This window comes from Oreochromis aureus, linkage group 22 (assembly GCF_013358895.1).
Source record: "Oreochromis aureus strain Israel breed Guangdong linkage group 22, ZZ_aureus, whole genome shotgun sequence".
Lineage (NCBI taxonomy): Eukaryota > Metazoa > Chordata > Actinopteri > Cichliformes > Cichlidae > Oreochromis > Oreochromis aureus.
The window spans coordinates 5,159,217-5,169,115 of record NC_052962.1 but is presented as its reverse complement, the minus strand read 5'-3'; the positions used below and the strand labels follow the sequence as shown (position 1 = coordinate 5,169,115).

The window sequence follows — 9,899 nt, the reverse complement described above, 5'->3', positions numbered from 1 at the left end:
CTCATGTTTCTAGTTTTAGATATATAAACGCAAGAAATCAGACTTACCTATTTATTTAATATGCGCACTGAAGGACATATTCTGGTCACAAATGATTCCAAGATTCCTCACCGTGTTACTGGAGGCCAAGGTAATACTATCCAGAGTAAGTATTTGGTTAGGTACTATATTTCTGAGAGGGCTAGGTACAATAACCTCAGTTTTAATTGAATTTAGACCTGTGAGGTTATCCAGGTCTTTATATCTTTAAAATATTCCTGTAGTTCAACTAATTGATGTTTGTTATCTGGCTCCATGGATAAATAAAGTTGGGTATCATCGGCATAGTGAAAATTTATGCCATGCCTTCTAATGATACTGCCTAAGGGAAGCATGTATAATGTAAACAGAATTGATCCTAGCACAGAACCCTGTGGAACTCCATTATTAACCTTAGTGTGTGAAAAGGACTCTCCATTTACATGAACAATTGTCTGTTAGATAAATCTTATTCAAACCACTGAAGCACAGTACCTTTAATAGCTACAGCATCCTCTAATCGCTCTACTATAATCGCTCTATTATGGTCAACAGTATCAAATGAATTATGGCCTCATTGAGAAAACACCCCCAAAATTTTCACAGGACTACACACAAATCTGCAGGTGGACTGGTGATAAAATCAGAGGTCACAAGGTCCACAGTTCATGATCAGTTTAACTTTATTTAAATCTGATAAATGAAGCAATCAGAAGAAATTACCATCACAAATGTTTAAATGTTTCAGGAACACACATATAAAAGAAAGAATAAAAACAGCAAACAGATAAACTGAGCAGGTTTAATACTCCGAGGTCTGCTTGATCCAGGGGTCAACGCTAATGAAATACATTAGGGCCAAAGATAAAACTTGGTCTGACACTTCATGGCTGAGCTGCTGTGGTTCCTAAATGCTTCCACTTTGCAATAACAGTACGTAAAGCTGACGCAGAACATCTAAAGGGAAGAAATTCTACGAACTGACTTGTTGCAAACATGGTATCCTGATGTAGTGGTATACTTAAATTCAGTTAGTTCTTTCACAAATGTTTGTAAAGGCAGACTGGCTGGCTAGCTGTTGGATTATATACACCTGTGAAACGGAATTGAAAACACCTGAATTAAAAAGATGAAGATTTTTCACACCTGCTGTGTTCAATCCGATTAAATTGAGCTCTGTTTCGTTTTCTTTCTTACGCAGAGTAAACATACAGTCAATCTAGCACCTGGCCGTAAAATTAATCTAAGTTCATGGTCCTTCATGTTTATCACTGGGAAAGAACCCAAAACCTTCTTCCTGTTCTTACATTTCTTGCTCCTGCCCCAAACATCTGGCAGACAAGCAGACTAAAGGCTCTCACAGGGTTTGTAGTGACAGTTTGGTTTTTCTGTGTGAAAAGAAAAGACATCATGTCTTTCATGTATTTCTTTTTTGTAAGCCAAACTTTTACAACTTCTGATTGAGAGCAGAATAATAATGTTAAATATGTTAAAACACCTTAAGAGACTGAGTGGACCAATGCTTTTTTCCATGGAGTTTATCTGTTGTATATAATGAATATGACCCCTGGATTCTGGACAGCAGTTTCACTCAACCCTGGAATAAATCAGATGGCTTGGTGATTCTACCAAGTTGAATTTGCTGGTAGTTTTAGAAACTGAAGGTCAACCTGCTTTGAGTGTTCAGGTGAGTTTATGTGTCGTATGAGTGTGTGTTAATCATGTGACAGATCTGTGTGCGTTTGGGTTTTATTTGGTTTAACATTGTGTTCTAACTGTGACTGTTGATGTTCTATATGTGGTGGCGGTTGTTCCTGGATCGTCTCTTGGACGTTCGGCTCCTCACCAGGGTTTTGGGCTGAGGGATTACCGGCTGTGGTGGGAGGGCGGGGCTTTCAATGGCATGGTCGGGACTCTGGTGGTTGAGGGCGGAGTTCTGTGGGTTAGCCAAACTAGAGCTGGACTTTTTCTTCCCTAATTCTTCAGAGTCATCTGTAAAAAGAAAAAACAAATAAATAAAAAAACAAAGGTTGAAACTGTTTAAAGAAAAAGAAGGCACACAACTTCACAGAAAAAAAATCCTGCTCAACTGATACTAAAAAAACAATCAGAAAGAAGTTTCAAAAGTCACAAAGTTTTCAACTCCAATAGACTCTGGCTGCTGGGTAAAGAAGTTAGTTATTCATTTACTTGCTAACGTATTTGTGGTTCACAATATGAAAACTGTTTTTTGGTCTAGAGAATCAGAGTATTATTGTCTCACCATCTTCTTCTTCCACACTGTTTGGAGCAGCTACAGCAGGTTCTGCAATCAATCAATCAATCAATCAATCAATCAATCAATCAATCAATCAATCAATCATCTTTTAATTTCAGCTGATGAATTCAAAATCCAGCAGCTATCCATGCAGTCTGCCTTTACAGACATTTGTAAAAGAATGGCTGGTTCCAAAGATCTCACTAAGTATAGCACATTAGGTTGACCAGTACTTTGTCCATATAATGTATATATATAGGGACATACCAGGAACTGCTGAAACTGAAATAAACGAAAAAACAAAAGTTTGTAGATGTAGACTCCTGATCCTGTTAGACTTTTTAATTGTTCGTAATGATTTGTTCATGTAATTTCATTTTCTTTTTTATTATGATAATGAACACTTGATTATACATAAGTATAAAAAGCATACATTTACATGTACAGTACTTATTTTTAAAACTTTTTACATTGTAGCTACAAACTGAAGACATCAAATATATGAAGCAAGATATATGGAATTATGTAGCAAAGACAAAATTGATGAATAACTCTAAATATCTTACATTTTAGAATCCTCAAAGGATCCACCCTTTGCTTTGATTACTTCTTTGCACACTCTTGGCCTTCTCTCAATGAGCTTTATGATGCACTCACCTGAAATAGTTTTCACCACACAGGTGAGCCTTTTCAGGGTTCATTTGTGGAATTTCTTGCCTTCTTAACCCTGTTAGGGACCATCAGTTGTGTTGTGCAGAAGTCAGCGTGGTACACAGCTGACAGCCCTATTTGAGAACTGTTGGAATTCATATTATGGCAAGAACCAATCAGCTAAGTAAAGAGAAATGACAGTCCATCATTACTTTCAGAACTCAAGGTCAGTCAGTCCGGAAAATCGCTAAAACTTTGAATGTATTCCCAAGTGCAATCGCAAAAACCATCAATCACTACGATGAAACTGGCACACGAGGACTGCCCCGGGAAGACCAAGAGTCACCCCTGCTGCTGAGGATAAATTCATCCAAGTCACCATCCTCAGAAATCACAAAATAACAGCACCTCTAGTTCCAGTAGCAGACACTTACATGAACTGTTCAGAGGAGACTGTGTTAATTAGGTCTTTATGGGGACATAGCTGCTGAGAATCCACTATTAATGAAAAGCAACAAGCTAAAGAGATTTGTTTGGGTCAAGAAACACAAAGAATTGACATTAGACCAGTGAAAATCTGTGTTTTGGTCTGATGAGTCTAAATTTGAGCTATCTGGTTCCACCTGCAGTGTCTTTGTGCAATGCAGGTAAATGGATGGTCCTTCACTGTGGAACTTACATGAATGGTTACCACAGTGAAGCAGTGTTGGTGTGGGGATGCTTTGCTGGTGACCCTATTAGGCATTTATTAAAACTGAAGGCACACTGAACCAGCATGGCTACCACAGCATCCTGCAGCAACATGCCACTCCATCATTTATTTTTGACCCCAAACACACCTCCAGGCTGTGTAGGGGCTATTTGACCAAGATGGAGAGTGATGGAGTGCTGCGCCAGATGGCCTGGCCTCCGCAGTCACCTGACCTAAATCCAATCAAAAAGGTTTGGAATGAGATGTACCGCAGAGCAAAGGCAAAAGGGCCAAGAAGTGCTCAGTATCTCTGGGAACTCCTTCATGACTTTTGAAAAACCATTTCAGGTGACTACTTCATGAAGCTCAACAGAAAATGCCAAGAGTGTGCAAAGAAGTAATCAAAGCAAAGGGTGGCTATTTTGAAGAATCTAAAATATAAAACACGTTTTCAGTTATTTCACACTTTTTTGTTTACTCCGTAATTCCATATATGTTCATTCACAGTTTTGATGCCTTCAGTGAGAATCTATATTGTAAATAGTCACGAAAATAAAGAAGAACCATTAAATTAGAAGGTTTGTCCAAACCTTTGACCGGTAGTGTATGTGCAATGAGACCAGAGAGCTATGGGTGACTGTCAAATTTTGTGTCACTACATGAGGCAGATTATTATGTTTCTTACATTAATAGCAGGGCACCAAATCACCACATAAACTACCAAATCTGATTCTGATTCTGCTTGCAATAAATCCTGTCATCTCTCCTCCTAATCTCCTCCTGCCACTGGGTGGAGCTGTATTCCCTGGGGTGTGTTACCTATGAATAATTAATATTATTGTACATCACTTTTCGGCTCTGATTAGTCAGAAGGTATGTGTTTCTTCTAACACTAACTCAACCTCTGATCTAAAGCAAGTTAATGTAAAAATTGTTCTCACTGTCTGCTGCCTGTGAACTGGAGCTGCTGACGTCTGAAACACATCGACACACAGAAAAAACCATTAAACAGGTAAATAGGTGAGATACAGCATCAGATCTGACCAACCACCTTACAGGACTGTTGTCATGTGATCATGAATGTCAGAAGCAAAACATCTGTTAGGAGTTCACGTAATGATTGTCGCCTGATATCTTCATCATCACAATCATGATCATTCTGTTCCTACCTGAAGGTCCTCCTCCGTAATAATGTGATTCATCTGGAATCAGAACAGAATTTTGATGTGTTAGATGTGTTTTGGTCTTGATTTAAATTCAACTTGTTATTTCCAATCAGAAATCTCCAGTTCCAATGCTTAACCTTCAGATCAAATATGTTTCAAACGATGAGGTAAGTTTATGTTTTTGAGACAGAAGCTCACTCTGCAGACTGCTTTGTTCTAATCTTACATGTCAGACAGAGGTTCTGCCGGCCTGTTGTTCAGTCCTTCTGTTTGTGAGGGAGAGCCAATCAAAAGGAAGTCGTCTCAAAGGGAGAGGGATTACATAAGATTGTTTTAGACATACGATAAAGTGATGAAACACGATTTACTGTGACATGCTACTGTTCCGGTCATTTTTAGAAACACCTGAGATTGACCTGCTGAAGCAATTAGAAACTATTGCTCACATCAGCTGTTAAATGTCAGAGAAGCACAGGACAATGAGCTCAGAGAACTATGAACTCGGGCATACTGTAGAGGCAGTTCAGTATACTCAGTATACTTTCTGTTGTCTAGATTCACTCACCCTAACATTGTCGATCAGGATACACAAAGTTGGTGGAGTCTGACCATTTCTGTTCTCACCGAGACTTTAACACTCCCTATACTGATATCATGAGCTTAAAGGTGTTTTCCAGCTGTGTCTGAGTTCATAATAACAGAGATTCTTACCAGGGTGATCAGGAGAGATGGCGTTTATGCTCTCTGAAACAACAACAACACTTTATTCAGAAAATCTTCAACAGAAATGATGCTGACAATCAGACCTGCAGGGGGGCACTAATTCTGCCATGTTTGTATCAGGTATGTTTCAGTTTCATGGGTGTGCTCCACATGAGCAGAAAAGTAACTCAAGGTAGTATTTTCCATAAGACACAACCACATAAACACAGGAGGGCAGCTGCGTGCCCTGCTGAGCAGTAAACAGTCTTTAATGCACTTGGCAGTTTTTTTCTGCTTTTTAAAAGAATTAATACAATCAAGGCAACATAATGATGGAGGGAGCGCATTCCACAACCTAGGGGCCACCACTCTAAAAGATCTATCTCCTCTGGTCTTAAAACGTGTTCGTCGGACTACCAACAGCCTTTGATTAGATGATCTCAGGCTGCGAGAGGGAGCGTGGGGTTCTAAAATATCAGAAATGTAGGCAGGAGCATCACAATTCAAAGCTTTAAAAGTCAGTAGCAAGATTTTAAAATGAATTCTAAGATGTGCTGGAAGCCAGTGTAATGAACGTAAAACTGGAGTAATGTGCTCTCTTTTTCGTGTCTTAGTTAACCTTGCAGCAGCATTCTGGACTAACTGGAGACGGTCAAGATTTCTTTTGCTCAAACAAAGAACAAGACTGTTACAATAATCTAAGTGAGATGAAATAAAAGCATGAAAAACCATTTCTAACTCAGATTTAGACAACAAAGTTCGCAGTTTGGATATGTTTCTTAGCTGAAAAAGGCAATTCCTAATTAACTGTCAAGAGTGTTGTTCTAGGGACATGGCAGAATCAAAAATCACACCAACGTACCTGAGGCTCGGGTGAACAGATGAGCCAAGAGAACCAAGATGCTGTTTGATTAGAGATATATGGCTGTAGGGGGCAATAATTAATGTTTCTGACTTCTGAGTTCAGCTGTAAGTAGTTGTCAGCAAGCCACTGTTCAATGGAAGCTAAACATTTAATTAAAGAGGACAGTTTATGGACTTCCATCGGCTTAAAAGAGCAATAGAGCTGAATATTATTAGCATAGAAGTGATAAGACACCTCAGGGAACTAGAGGTAACATGTACAAAAGCGTACATGTACAAATGCATTCTCTTCCACTTATCCTTATCAGGGTCGTGAGGGAGCCTATCCCAGCTGTCATAGTGTGAGAGGCGGTATAAACCCTGAACAGGTCGCCAATCTGTTAGTGATGGTAAATTCGATTCTTTTTTACTGAATCGAGTTTTAATGAGTCACTCACCAAAGTGAATCGGATTTCTTGAGTCATTTGAGTCACTGAGTCAGTTGACCAGAGAGTGCAAAAGTGTATATTTTCACTCAAACTTAATTTGTTTCTCTTTTAATGTAAATCCTATTGCTAAGATGAATGGTTGTAAAAGAAAACAACTATTTTCTTTAGAGCAAAAAAGAGCAAAAAAATTCTAAAGGGAACATTTATTTATTTTTATTTTATTTTATTGGTATTTTCCTTAAATGTGTCAAATATATATTTTCTCATCTAAATGTCCACTGAGCTGTGAGCCAGGGGGCGGTAAAGCGCCTTAACATTGGTTGCCAACCAACCCCAGCCAGGAGGGAGGGGGTGAGTGAGTGAGTCAGTGATTCGTTCAACTCGTATGAGCTGTGATCCAGGAGGGAGGGGGTGAGTGAGTGAGTGATTCGTTCAACTCGTATGAGCTGTGATCCAGGAGGGAGGGGGTGAGTGAGTGAGTGATTCGTTCAACTCGTTTGAGCTGTGAGCCAGGAGGGAGGGGGTGAGTGATTCGCCTTACGCTATGAATCAGCACAGCAAGGGAGGGGGTGAGTGATTCGGTGATTCGTTCAACTCATTTGAGCTGTGAGCCAGGAGGGAGGGGGTTAGTGAGTCTTGAGTGATTCGCTTATGCTATGATTCAGCACAGCAAGGGAGGGGGTGAGTAACTCCAATGTGCTGTTAGCATACTAGCTGAGCGATGCTACTGTGAACTCTTGATGTGAGCTTCTACTCAGGGTTTTTTCTTCCAGTTCAGAGCAGAAATGTTTTTGTTAAGAAACTGGCCGTTGTTTTTTCCCCCACAATTTTAATTATAAGCTAGATATATTTCTACTAATGGAATTAGTTTGCTAACAGCAACAGGGATGAGTCAGTGAGTCAGTTGCGCTTGTGAATCATGATTCACCAGTCAGTAAAGTGATTCTCGAGTATTGTACGATTCGTTAACGAATCGAACATCACTACAATCTGTTTCAGAACTAACACATAGAGGCAGACAACCTTACGCATTGACATTCACACAATCATCAATAAACCTAACCCCACTAACTGCATGTCTTTGGACTGTAGGAGGAAGCTGGAGTACCAAGAGAGACAAACATGGGGAAAACATGCAAACTCCACACAGAAACTGAGGAGTCAAACTCAGGACCCTCTTGCTGTGAGGCACAGTGTTGGGTAAGTTACTTTAAATTAGTAACTTAGTTACATTACTAGTTACTTCCATCAAAAGTAACTCAGTTACTTCAAGTTACTCGTTACTTTAAAAGTAACTAGTTACTAGGGAAAGTAACTTTGGTTTTACTCAGACTTCTCTTGTTAATGTGTTGCTTCCGTAACTGGATACCCAGCCAGACTGCCAGTCTTCTAGCTTGCTTACTTGCCACAAGTGCACTGTGCCACCTACCAATAGAAAGGAAAAAATAATGTGCATATTTCCACGAGAGAAATCACGCCTGGACCATAAATCGACTGCCGCCATGATTCTAGCCTACGTCACAGCGTCATGTGCGCTTTTACATCAACACAAAAACTGCAGTCGTGGTGCTTTTGATTGTACTCAGAACTCAGAAATTCTGCCTTCTGAATAGGAAGATGTAGGTAACACCAGACTGCAGATGAGCTGCATTCAGGGCTGGACTGGGACAAAAAAATCGACCCGGGCATTTTCACTACAGACCAGCCCGCCATTATAGGAAAAATCAAAAAGCCTTTGAATGAAAACAAACGCTGTTGTGACAGTGATGTACACTGTCTTGATGGTATATATGTATCAATCTATCAATTGTTTGTTGTAAGACTCAGATAATTATTTATTAAAAGCTAGACATTTTAAATGAGAATAAGAATGAAAAGTATTTCTTTGTGCCCCCCTTTCCCTGTTAATGCCCTACCTGGCCCCCTGGCATCACTTTGCTAGATCCGCCCCTGCACAGTTACCAGCTGTCAGCTACTTAGAAAAGGATCCTGGTGTTATTTGTCTCTCAGAAACAGTTCATAACGTCAACTCATTCATGTGACCTAAAAGGTAAACCTGTTTCTCCATCACCTGTTCAGCTCTGATGATTCAGTAAGGACATCTCCTGGTTTCATCTTCATGTTTCCTTCTCACCACATATCCAAACCGATATCATGACCAGCAGCTTTACAGCTGTGGCTCCAGCAAACATCAGCTGCTACTAGAATTTAATATTAAATAAATTCTAACAACAGCTGATCAAGCTTAAACGTGCTGCTCTTGTTTAACGCGACATCCGCTGGTTTCCTCTTTCTGGCGCAAAGTGGGCGATAAACAAACAAGACAGAAAAGCCGATCAGCTGATCATTGATCAGTTTCATGATTGAAGTAGAAACAGGAGAGGGAGGGGGGAGAATGAGAGAAGAAGAGGCAGCTGTGCAGCGTAAACACAGAATAACTCCAGCTTTGTGTCTTTTTCATTGTAGCTGAAGTGCGGGACAAACTGTTCCTTTTCACCTCAATACGAAACGCATAATGTTTTCTCTGAATACGAGGCGATTCCGTTTTTAGGGCACGGTTGGCAACTCTAATAATTAAGCGTATGAACAAAATAAAGTTCAACATCAGTAACATAGCACCCACACAGCTGTATAGAAACTCCGTCATGCTAGCTAGCACGCATGATACGAAAAAAGTCAGCATAACGAAAATAAACTCCACCTAAACTTGGTTTATATCTGACCCAGATAGACTGCAGGTCATAACTTCTTACCTGAAGTTCAGTTCACCTGATACTCGGACGGGCGGCCGCTTCGGGTCTCTCCTCTTGCCTCCCTTTTCCTTCATCCACCTGCTGGCCTCCACCACTTGCTAATGTTACTGAATCTGTGGAAGCTCTGCGATAGCCACCACGAAGTAACGAATAACGAGCCTATCTAAATCCCAGTAACAGTAGCGCGTTCCTGATTTTGGCATAATAACTAGTTACCGTGCTCGTTACCACAATATTAACGTAGTTACTGTAACGCGTTACTTAATAACGCGTTAGTCCCAACACTGGTGAGGCACGAATGCTAACAACCACCTCCTGGCGTTACAATATTTTAAATAATAAATATTCTTCATATAAAACCAAAGAACT

At 40.0% G+C, this 9,899-nt stretch overlaps 1 long non-coding RNA gene across 1 annotated transcript; it reads right to left on the bottom strand.

The window, feature by feature from the left end:
* Positions 1–746: 746 nt before the first annotated feature.
* Positions 747–9,567, bottom strand: LOC120435862. The gene is made up of 6 exons (XR_005609976.1): positions 9,531–9,567; positions 5,495–5,527; positions 4,787–4,819; positions 4,559–4,591; positions 2,282–2,323; positions 747–2,010 (listed from the first exon to the last, which is right to left on the bottom strand). It is a non-coding gene; the product is annotated as an uncharacterized LOC120435862 (long non-coding RNA).
* Positions 9,568–9,899: the final 332 nt, after the last annotated feature.